This window comes from Lipophrys pholis, assembly GCF_963383615.2.
Source record: "Lipophrys pholis genome assembly, chromosome: 12".
NCBI lineage: Eukaryota > Metazoa > Chordata > Actinopteri > Blenniiformes > Blenniidae > Lipophrys > Lipophrys pholis.
Window position 1 is genome coordinate 24,309,456 of NC_137641.1, and position 12,577 is coordinate 24,322,032.

Sequence of the window (12,577 nt, forward strand, 5' to 3'; positions counted from 1 at the left end):
TATTAAAATTTTTAAAACAACATTGAGAAATCACAGTCCAGTATGACTTTTATTTAGTTTATAAAGTCCAATAGCACACAATACAGGTGCATCTCAGAAAATGTGGATATCATTGTGAAGTGATTGGATTAATTTCTGCCCTCCCATCTTAAGAAAATTTGATTTTGAGCTATTGTAATTATTCATTTAATGACTTTTAAGTGAAAATGTAATGAAAAAAATCCTTAATACTGTGTAATATAAAATGCTTGTATTTGCATTTTTTGAGATGCACCTTTATTTGACTCTTGATTCAAAAACATGACAACAAACCTCTGAAGACACTGTGGGCGGCTGTGGGAGAGCGGATCGTCTTCCACACCTGAGGTTGGCGGTTCGATCCCCCATCACGCCCGGTCCTTGTGTCGTAGTGTCCCCGGGCGAGACACTGAAGTCAGAGTTTCTCCTAATGATGAGCTGAAGCAGTAAAACGTGTGTCGTAAACGAAGTGCATTCACCATTTTATGCAGGAAAAAAGAATAACCGACATCATGGGATTTCTTCATTCGATTCACAAACTAAGGATCTAATTTAGATTATTGTCATTCTTTTGCTGCCTTTGAAAGCATTTAGAAGCATTTCTGCTTTTGTCTGTCATTTCTTCCTGCAGATCATCTGCTCAAACATTTGCCTCCTGGAGAAGCTAGTTTCATTAAACCTCTGTGAGCTCCTACTTAGACGCCGGGGCGGCAGCGCTTCCATCAGTCAACTTCTCAGTGCCACACAGTGGGAGACGGGAGGGACTGTGTTGCATTTGTGTTGGAGGGGTAAATCAAGTCACACAGAAGATACGATTACGTCTATTTTCTCAGCAAAGCGTGTCGATTTTTTATTTTTATTTAATTTTTTTCTTATTTGAAATGTCAGCTGCAAGCAACGTGTAGGATGACATGACACGGAAAACGAAGACGAGTACTTGAAACAACGCGTTGATGTTGTGTACAGACTGTGCCAGTTTTGTATCATCTTCTGGATTGTAATCGTACTTTTAACAGGAATGCTTCCTTCTGTGTTCCATTCCCGCGTTTTAAAAGTTAGCTGTCTGCGCCTTGAAACATGGAGATGTTAGAACTTTTCAAACTTTACTTTTTGAACAGTTCTCATATCTAATAATGTCAAATTTTACTTCAGGCTTTTCTGTTTATTAGAATTCAACACATTTTCTATAATACTCTGCAGCCATGAGTGGTTACAGGATATATATATATATATAAAGTATGTACACCAAGAATGTTGAAAAAGTTGAGTTTAATTTAGAGGAAGCAAGGTTTTTTCTTTTTTTGTGCTTCATTCTGGAAATTCATCTCTTGATGTATATTTTTACAGGAAAAACCTAAAATAAATCCATTTCCCAAAGCAAATTGTCCTAATTTGAATTTTATTTTTCTTGAAATACTTATAGTAACAGCTGCTTAACAAAAGGCCATTTTGGTCTTTGAAAAATGTTTCTTATGAACTCGTTTAACCAGGAAATACTTTAATCTTAGAGCAAAACATGGATCTGATCCTCACTTTTTAAAAAGAAAGTGTAACGTTTAAATCGAAGTTGAAAGTTTTTCTTGTTGAATTGAAATACTTTTTCTTTTTCAATCGGTAAAAAATAAGTTCAGAGAAACTCTGCAAAGTACATAAAAAAAGCGACGCATCATATCGACTCGAAATATTTTTCATATCTGAACTTGATATTTAAGCTTATATTTATTCTCAAACCAGGTAAGTAATTCAGAACAAATTGTTACTGGGCAAAAAGGTGATGCTCTTCAAGAAGAGAGGCTTTTTTTTTTTTTTTTTTTTTTTTAAGAAAAGTAATATGAAGATTGCAAGTAATTATTAATAAATAACTGTAATTTCAGAGAATATATAAAGCATGAGACACCCAGCAACAGGATCTGGTTTAAAATGAAATTTTTTTTATAAACTACAAAAGTAAAAAGTCTGCGGCTCGTGTCGGAGCATCGACCTTGTGGCATTTGGTCTCCAGCAGCAGACTCGCATTCTCAGCTCATGTGGAGAATGTCACCGTCACTCTGTCAGGCTCTTGTCTCGTATCTCCAGCCAAACGGATGGCAGAGGTCCCGCCTGCTCTGAAGTGGCGCGGGAATGTCAGGGTCGAAGCACACGACCTGTAAAAGACACCTGCTAAAATAGTAAAAAACAACCACATTCCCCAGCGGTCCGTGTAAACAGGAGGCTGGAGCCGCTGGCTTTTACTGAGATTTGTTAACGCATGCTTTAACTTTTGTGTTTATAGATTTATTTCTGCAAGTTGTTCGTGTGGAATGTGTTTGGTGGGAGCGCACTGAGATTTCAAGCCCACAAGAACCTGTAAATGTCTTGAATTCCACTTCAGACCACCTCTGGTTGGATTTTGCATTTCTTCAGTGGATTGTGGGTTTTCTTTGCCTGCTTCTCGTCCAGGGGTCTGCTACCTTTATGACCAGAAGAGCCTTTTTCACAATTTTTAATCAAATGGGAAAATTTGTCTACAGATAATTATGGGAAATGGGGGAAAAAATAAATGGATTTCCCTGCTTTAGCCATTTATGCATTTTCTTTTGCAGTTTATTACCGCTGTATTTTTCCCAATGGTTTGAGCCATTTTTTTTTTTGTTTTGTTTTTACCCTTTTTAAATTTTTTTCCTCACCTTTTCCTTTCTTTTCATTATTTCCATTGTCATTTTTTAGTTTTTTTCGATTCATCTTTATTAATTTCTCTTGATTTTATCCTTTTTCTCAATTTTCCCTTTCCCTTCTTTCCCATTTTTCCTTTTCCTAAAAAAAACAACACTATTCTAGCAATTTTACATTTGTTCTTTTTTTCTTAGCTTTTTATCCGTTTTTAGCAATATATCTATTCTGACTCTTTTAGCAGTTTTGCTTTATTTGGCTGATGAGAATGCTCATTTTAGAGGGGGTGAAGAGCAACATGTTGCTCCAGAACCACCGGTTGCAGACCTGACATCCTCAGTTTTATCAACACGGGATCGATCAGTTCCGGTAATGTTATCTATGAATCCAATGAGCATGAATACAGTTCATATTACTGTCATGAGGACCTTATATAGCAGATATAAGCGTCTGATTGAGAGCAAACAAACCTGTTGCAGGAGGAAAAATCCAGCGAGTTGAGGTAAAGATGGATGTATTTATATGTCATAATGCAGAAACAAATTGAGATCCTCACACACACAAGTAATTTTAGTTTACATATGTGAAGAATCTTTAGAAACAAGTGGATTGAATGGATAGGATTTACCAGCTTTACATACATTCTGATGTGGATTCTACTCCAGATCAAGTCTGAATCTAAAGTCGGTAAGGCTTTCTGTCGAAGCGGATGATCTTATGATCCACTCCACTGCTGGCCTCAATGAAAGCATTAAAATAGTTTTGTTCTATAATTATTATTATTATTTTTAGCTCCAAATCGTCGACGTAGAAAAATGAGAAGCAGCTTCACTTCTGTTTCCCATGTCATTGTTCCTGGTGATTCGGGGGGGGGGGGAATAAAAAGCCTCTCGGACACTCTGGAGGACGGCAGCTGTCTTCATGGCATCCAGATAAAAATAGCTGAGTCCAAACCAAACACCCCACCCTCATTCTGCGCCCTCCGCCAAGCGCCTCCCCTGCTGAGTGGTGGTCGGCGGCTCCTGATCTGCATCTCGTATCCTCTGCTGTCGTCTCCTCGGTGTCGGGCAGGTCGGGACTCACCCTGACGCGACGGCTCCTGAAGAAGAATGCGAAAATAATTGTCCTAATGCGCGATTTAGTCCGCACAGATAGTCCACGTCTGAGTATTGAGTGACCGTGCCAGAAAATGATTGTAAAAGGTCAAATGAAGTTTGGCGGACATGAAGATTTCAGCGATAAATACTGAGCAAAGTATAATGACAGTTGGTAGGAATTACAATGTCACTCTGAAATATCTCTAAATATTCAATGAGCATCCATACAGTTATTTATGATGCTTGATCATGATTCCTCAAACACCATCAGCACATTAAAGTTCCCTCTTCTTCACGTCTTCATGGATGGATGTTGATATTCATACATTTCCTGGCAATGTATTTGGATGAAGTGCCTCAACAACTATTTATACGCCTGTCTGGTTTAATTCTGATGTCTTATAAACATGTCAGAAAGCTCCATCCATCAATCTTCCACATGCTTTACCCAATGTATGCATGTGCACAAAGGCAGTGAGAAAGACAACCTCACACGCTCCCATCCACACCGAAGGGCAACTTCTGATTTTCCGTTTGCGTTGTAAACATGATTTTGGACCGTAGGGGGAAGCTGGAGCACCTGGAGAAAGTCCTCGGTGGATGACAGCATCCAGAGCCGATCAAATATTTAAATATGCATCTGTTCTGCGCTCCGTTAGATTTGCTTGCCATCACAAAAATAAACACTGACGTGAACATTTAGCAATGAAGGCATAGCTTCTTATGTTTTGTTAAAAAAAGAAATCTCGAGCTTTCCTGCAAGTTGATCAAAGCTGCACCGAGTGCTTGTAATTTGACACCCACCTCACCGTCGAGCCGGCAGATGCTCCGACAGAGTGAGTAAATGAGAACGTCCCATCAGTCCATCTTAACCTCCCATCTTTTAATTACCGCCCGGCCTCGACTCCTCCTCTTCCACTTTCGCCTTCAACCGACTCGCTGGGGATTATGCCGGTCAGTGTCATCGCTTATCTTGATACTTCAAAGGAGCTTTGTTGTAAAAAGTTTTTTATTTGATCCCGAATCCGTTCGCTCGTCCAAAGTGAAGGAGGGAGCGTTGAGAAGCGGCTCTGCACCCTGCGGAGGAAGCCAAATACACGTGATGCAAACAAAAACAGGTGCAATGCTGCGGCAATTTCAACACTCGGAGCATGTGAACAGATTACTGAGAATGGGCTTAAGGATTTATCTAATAGACTTGACTGTGGATGCCGGGCTTTAGCGCAGATGTCAGTGGGAAGGATTTCAGTACCACCAGAACTGTACAAAGTCGCTTAAGTGTTTGGAGGAAGGCCCAAACGCTCGCAATGAAAACTCAAGACACCTACTAAGGCTCTGCCGTCCCCATTTAAATTTCATGATACTGTTAATCCCAAATCCCTCCGCTTGATTCCAGCTACTGGAGCTCAGTTCAGTTGCAGGGCTTTTTTTTTTTTTTTTTTTGGCTATACCTTCCTACACTTTGTTCCTCTCCAAAGGACTCAGTTGGCTCATATTCTCTTTAATATCTCTTTGGGAGTATCTCCGTTCATGAATCTGTCCTCACAGCAGCTGAGTCTCTCATTTCAAGATTGTTGGATTTTTTTTCACTTCCTCAGTTACAAACATGTTGTTTCTAACTGCATATTAAACACTGCTGGTGTGGGCAGATGTGCTGCAGAGTACCAAGATCAGGCACATTTCTGGGTTTTTTTATTTTTATTTTTTTGTAATTTATCCATCACACTTTTAAAAATTTCTATCATATCATGCAAATGTTGATTCTTTTATATTTAATTTCTCTTTTATAACATTTATTTGAAAGTTTAGAATTGGCAAAAATGATTATTGGATTTGTTTGTTTATTTTCTAATGTCTTTTTAACATGACTACAACATGACCTTTAATTAGTAATAGCATGACCAAGAAAAATCATAACCTTTCACTTTGGTTTTTCCACAGCATTTCTATTCTTTTTCCAAAATTGAAACTTACCCTTTCAATTTAAAAAAAAAAAAGTGTCCCTTTTGATGAAATTACATTCAGGAATGGTTTTCCTCCGGGTTTCTCGACTTTTCCGTTCAAAATGTTGAATTTTTCTGGACTGTGGAACAAAAGCAGAATGCGGACAGAAAGTCGTCACATGCTCAGGGACAACATGGAACCTCCGGGCTCACAAGTCCAGAATCGAACCAGGGACTTTCCCAATGTGAGGCAACAGTACTAACCACTACACTGGCACTGGTGAAACATCGAGGAGGAAATCTGAAAAAGCACTAATTCTTTTGTGTCGATGCAAAGAATGAACGTTCATGATGGTTAAATTATGTACAAAAAACATGGAGGTGTTCCGTTGAAAACCTCTCAAAAGTTGTTGTTGAGCTCATAATTAGTAATCTGGATGCCTTCACCCCGGGGAGCTGCTTACGAGATGTGAGTTTATTGCAAGAACCTTGGCGGCGTGTCGGAGGTGTGGGAAGCGGCTACCTCACATGCTGTAATTACACTGATAGCAGTCAAAGGTTAAATATAAGTACCCCTGCCCCGGCTTGTGGGATGTTCGGTGCTTAATGACTGTCATTAATTTAAGTGAAAAAATGAAATTATGCGGCACGATAAGCCGTCATTGTCCTCATCCTGGCTTTCGCCTGACAATCCGGATGTGCTTGCTGTTCCCTTACGTCACTGTAGGGGAGGTGATGTGAGCGTCGGGCTGAAGATTAACCGTGATTCATCTGCTTCGTCGCAGCTTTTCCTTTAAATAAAAGTTACATAATGTTCTCTGGGTGGCACCTGCAGGTACTCCAAAACTTAAAAAAAATAAAATAAAAATTTGGCTTTTGAATTTGCTTACAAACATCTGTCATCGGGTTTATTGTCGGGGATGAATTGTTTTTCAGACTTGTCTCATGGAGACTTTCAAACCACGATGACTCGGATTTCTCAATCTGTGCTACGAGTTACGAAAACTAGGAAGTTCACTGACACATACCGGTAAGTGATACACTTGTGGGGACAACAAATTAAATCTGATGCAATAGGTGACTTAGACGTAAATGTAAAGCTGGATTTACTGAATCATGGCACAAAATAAAATGGGGGTGAAAGCTCCACTTAACTAGTTTAAGGGACATTCCTTTCACTTGTGCACTTTCTGTCATTTAGTTAATTGCATATTTACGTTGAATTCTATTCCTCTGCGGGCGATCCAGAAAGAAGGAGAACATGCAAACTCTCCTCACCAAAAGACCCTCAACCTTGAAGTTGAAGATATTCTGGACGTGAGGAGTGAGTGCGAACCACTGCACCAATGTGTCACCTTTCCTTTTATTTTGTTCCCTGAAAATGATCAAACTACAGAAAAGAACCTTGAAACGTAAATAGAACTCCATTCATACGTAAAAACCTAATTACAAGAACTGATGGTTTTTTTTTTTTTTTTAGTACACCAGTAGTTTTAAACTCCACAATATCTAGAGTATAATACTTTCTGTCAGCTCTACTTTTTCGCCACACTACATCTTCCTCTGGAGCAGGAATAAACTGGAATAAACCTTCAGATTTCTTACTCTAAAACTGTGTATCATGAGCCTCGGAGGTCTATGATTGCCGCAGTGACGGTTCAACTCAATATGGTGCAATTGGGATTTAGAGATACAGTTTCGCTGCAGGGAATATAGTTATATACTGTACAGAGGCCTATCAGAGTAAAGATCTTATCACGGCGGAATACCCGAGCTTGCAGGTTTCCGTGGATCGGTGTTGCCCCAGAGATCACCAAGAATGATGAAAGCGGTATCGCATCTTTTAACGCCGACACCACCGGGGTATTATTAGTCACGTCTCGGTCCAAAGATACTGTGGTGAGTTGATTATTTGGAATCACAGCCAGGGACAGGTGGATGTATGTGCGGCACACCCGCGGCCTCTTGGGTCCATGTAAATTTAGCTGCGAATGCACAACTTGGGAATGTGATCGGGATGACACGGAGGGTGGAGGCTGCACGTCCGGAGCCGACTCTCGCCGCTGAATGTACTCCCGTACCACACGTTCTTACACTTCATGTGTGGATTTAGTATATTTGTAAAAAGCTCGCATCGTGACTCTCTGGGTGAACCGAAAGGGAGAAAAAAAAATGATCAGTTTGCCTGGTTGTCTTGTGGTCCAGATAGCTACTGCCAACCCTCACCTATGGCACTAAATGTTGTAATATTATATGCCAAGTAATGAACAGGAAATTAAAGAGCCCAGCGGAGCACTTTGCAGTCCCTGGAGGACTTTGGTGAGAGTTATAATGGAGGCGCAATGCAGATGGCGTGGGAAGACAAATCCTCTGCTGTCGTTGCCGCTCAGCCGACCTCTGTGCAGCCCTTTTTTGCATTTCAATGACTTTGTTCAGAATACACGTCGGTTCATTTGGATGGAATATTTGTGAATTATTTCAGTTTTGGTTTTTTTTCTCTCTCACATATCCTGATGACTGGCATTTTCACATGATGCAATGTAAGAATGACCACGCCTAACTCAAACAGCATTGGGTGAAGGCGGAGACGGAACCTTCGTATGATCAATTGACCGCCACGTGTGGCCTGCATATTCAGAGTAGCTCCATACCTCATTGCTGAGTCGCTCACTCCTCTGTGCCTTGAATCCCAGGGTCCTCCCAGCAAAAACACATCAGTCAGCCGCGTTGTTGTCGCCCTGCAAAGCAAGTTCCTTCATCACCGCTTGGAGCAAAGCAAAGTCGAACCTCCAGTACCTTCGGTTCCTCCTGAGCCCTAATAATCTCTAAAAAAAATTCTATAGTGTAAAAGATTTAGGGACTGCAGGCAGCACAGGCAAGTCAAAAAGCTGGACAAGGAAAATCTAGGCTCATTCCTCAAATGAATATACCACAGGAAGTGTTAAAGCTTGTCATATTTGAAGATTTAGGAATTTATAGGGCATCTAAAAACATTTCCGATGAGATCAACCCCAACGTGCAGCTCCCATTAGGGTGAGATAACCTTTTATATGTTCTCAATATGCTTGCATGGGCTTTCTCACACTGACGACATGCATTTCAGGTTAATTGGACTGGTGATCTATCCAGGATGTACTCCACTTTCACATTGGATGAGGTCTGCGAAGCTTATGCTATCAACAGTTGAACCGTGTCAGTTGGAGATCAATGAGCAGCACCATCCCTAATAAACAGGAGTTTAGTAAAACAGCAACTGGAGCGAGCGGTCACCTCAGCAATCAGAACGTAGAGAGACGAACAGGCTCACATGACCTTCAGTAACTCAATTCCGTAATATTTAGCAGTTGCTGCAAAACATAGTCACACATTATTTCATGACGGGTTCTCCCGATGCTCCCCAATGGATGGATTGAGCGCATCGCATGGCAGCCGCCTCCACTGGTGTATGAATGTGTGTGTGAATGGGTGAATGTGACTAACCTTATTTTTTGGTGGGGGGGATGTTAAATCAGTGGAAAAGCAAACAACTGCAGTTTAACCCTCTAATTATTTCTTGTTATCAGTATACTCTGAAATAAATTGAGGGGGGGAAGTGTCCCCCATGTCATATTTCTCCTGCTATTCCCCCAATTCTTCCCTCGTGTATTCACTGAAAATCCCCGTATTGTCTGAACTGAAATGTCCTCTCATGTCTCCTCTTTTGCTTCTTTTTCAACAGTAACAACCACAATGGTACTGACTGAGGCATACAGTGCATCATGTGCTCTGCTGTGCATGCCTTAGGGCGTTTTCTTTTTTTTTTTTTTTTTTTAACCATGCACTGTGCAGGCTTTCAAGACTTTTCAACACAGCACATTAAGACTACATGTTTTGTCCGGGCTGTGGAGGATCCTTTTGATTTGTGCACATTGACGAGAAAACCACCCTGAAGAGGCACATGTAAGGATGAAAGAAGTAGCGGGCTGTGCCCTTCCAATGTAATGGGTCATTGGAGAAGAACATTTGGTGTGTAATTACTATTTAGCTGAATGCAGTGTTGATAAAAGCCTTTAGATGTATATTATATATATATATATATATACATATATATATATATATATATATATATATATATATATATATATATATATATATATATATATATATATATAAGCAGCTGATGATAAAAGGTTGTTGACTGAGTGTACTGGTTATGTCCAGTCTGCAAACATGGCTTTTTTATAGGGCGTCTCATTAAATTAAAACAACTGTGTGTGAATATATGTATGTGGGTAGAGCTCAAAAGAAAAAGAACCACAACAAATAATATTTGTACATTTTATTCATTCATGAAAAAGAGCTTCTTCTTTCTTTTTTGTTTTATTATTATTATTATTATTATTATTCATTTTCCCCTCAGGGGTTGTTTCCCCAGTGTTGTGCATTTTTCACAGTTTTAAATATTTGCCAGAACTGACCCATTTTCAAGTATTGGTGGAGAATTCAAAGCTGAGCAAAAGAAGACATTCTGTCCCATATTTCAGTGCTGTACTTCCACAAACAAACGAACCAGACAGAATGGCGCTCGTGTCATCTTCTGTGCTACATTTGGGGTTTTATTATTTTTAAAAACAAACAACGGTTTATATCTTCTGGTGCGAGGAGATGAGAGAGATGACTTACGGAATACTAACTTTAGGTTGTTTTTTTTTTTTTCTCCAGATAGAACTAAAAGTAAGAGCCAGGGAACAAAGGCAAGTGGTCCTGAGTGTGAATTTGTTTTGAATAATAAAAAAAAAAAGAAAAACAAAAAGGACGACGACTCATTGAGGTTTTATGGAGGGACACGTAACTATATAAACATGAGAAGCAAAGATAGCGGCCCTCAGAAGAACTGTAAAAGTGTGGGTTTAGGAGAGGAGACCTTCCTCTTGGCACAGCCCTGCATGCATGGCGACATTTTGTAAATATGTTCAATCTTTTTGATTCAAATAAATAAATAAAACAGCTTAAAAAAAAAAAGACAACTTCATTGCTTTTTCAGCCGATCGTGACTTGGACAGGCTTTAGATGTGAACTCCAGACCAGCGGGGTGGAGGTTTGGGGTGGGGGTGGGGGTGGGGTGGTGGACCAGGCAATTCAGGGTGCTGCACAAACTGCAAAGAACTTTTTTGGGTGAATTTACCCAGCAACTTTTTTTTTTTTTTTTTTTTTAATTCCAGAAAAGATAATGGTTAAAATCATCCTCCCACACTTTGTGATTAACATCAAGTGGATTGATGGTGAAAGGCTTGTTGTTTAACAGTGCCCTACTGCATTGTTTTGGCTTTGTCCAATTTTGGCACTTATTGCAATTTTTTTATTTATTTATTTTTTGCTGTCTGTACAACAAACAAAAAATTTTTGTGGTTTTTCAGTGGCTTAGCTGAGCAAACCTGTAAAAGATCTATAAAGTTTCACATCAATAACACAACCCACTGAGACAAACAGAAGACCATTAGTGCCTTTAATACTCCACACGCGCCCACTCAGTGACCTCCATACTTCTGTGTCTCATGTTCTCATTTTGAATATGAACGCGTTCACTGACAGAAGAGCCGATTCCCCCCCCCCACCCTCCCCTCGCCAGTTTGTCAATAAACATGTGTGTGTCTGTGCATATGGCTTAATCACATGTGCGTGTGTTCAGACGGTCCACGTGCGGCACTGATAAACGGGTTCACGCTGCCAATGTGACACTGCTGTGACAATCAGATACCACGCCAGGCCTGCGCCTCTCTCCCCCGGGGTGCTTCTGTGTGTTTGCGAGGGCGAGGGCGAGTTCGCCGTCCACCCCCTCCCCTCCCCACCCCTACTGCTTTATAAAAAGGACACAAACTCTCTCTGCACAACGAGGGAAGAAGTGAAACTCCTCATCGAAAGTACACACACACACACACACACACACACACACACACACGCACACACAGAGTGTTTGCTGCTCTGCATGTCAGCGTTTAATTCCATTACATGTAGTCCAGCCTCGGGTCGGTGTCCTCGGTGACTGGGTGCTCCGCCGGCTTTTAATACAAACCGCAGATTGAAATTAACTCCTGGATGACATCCAAGTTGTTCTTGAAAAAAATGTCAACGTTATTTTAAGCGGGCCTTGCGGTCTGAGTTGGACGCGCTCGCCACCCGATTTGTTGCCGCCTTGGTTTCGCTTCGCTCGCAGACAGCGGCGGCCTGGCAGGACATTTTGGGGCTGTGACGGTTCCTCTCACACGAAAACGCTCCTCGGCCTCCTGGCCTTGGCTGTTTGACCTCACTTAAACCTCGGCCGGGACTCTAGACAGCCGCTGCGTTGCGCGGCGCCGTTCAACCCATCTAGGGCATCAAAGTGTGTCACTTTGGGTCTAATCAGGGCGGCGGGGCCCCCGTAGCTCCTTGCTTTTCTTTTTCCCTTCACTCCTCGCCACGACGCCCTCCGACTTCGTCTTGATCTTCCTCAAACGGGCAAGGGAGTCAAGAGTCTCGTCGTGTACGAAATTGAAAACGTCACAGTGATTCATCTCGCGGCGGAAAAGCATCTTTGAGCTTTCAGCTTGATAACATAAAATGATCTGCGGAGCTTTCAGCTGGGATCTCGCGCTACTACACTGGCTAACATTCAGATTCAGACGTCGCTGAAGGCAAACGGGCCAATATTTATACTCTTGCTCTGAGTTAGATGGGAAGACACACACACTGCTCAAGCGGGATTGCTTCTCAAACCTCGGTGTCAGAAAAACCATCAACAAGCTCATTCTAAAAATATTGAACCATTCCTTTGATTGGTACTACTGTGCGTATTTTTAGACCTGAAGTATATTTGCTGGATGAACAATATTCAGTCAAAAGAAACTGCAGCAG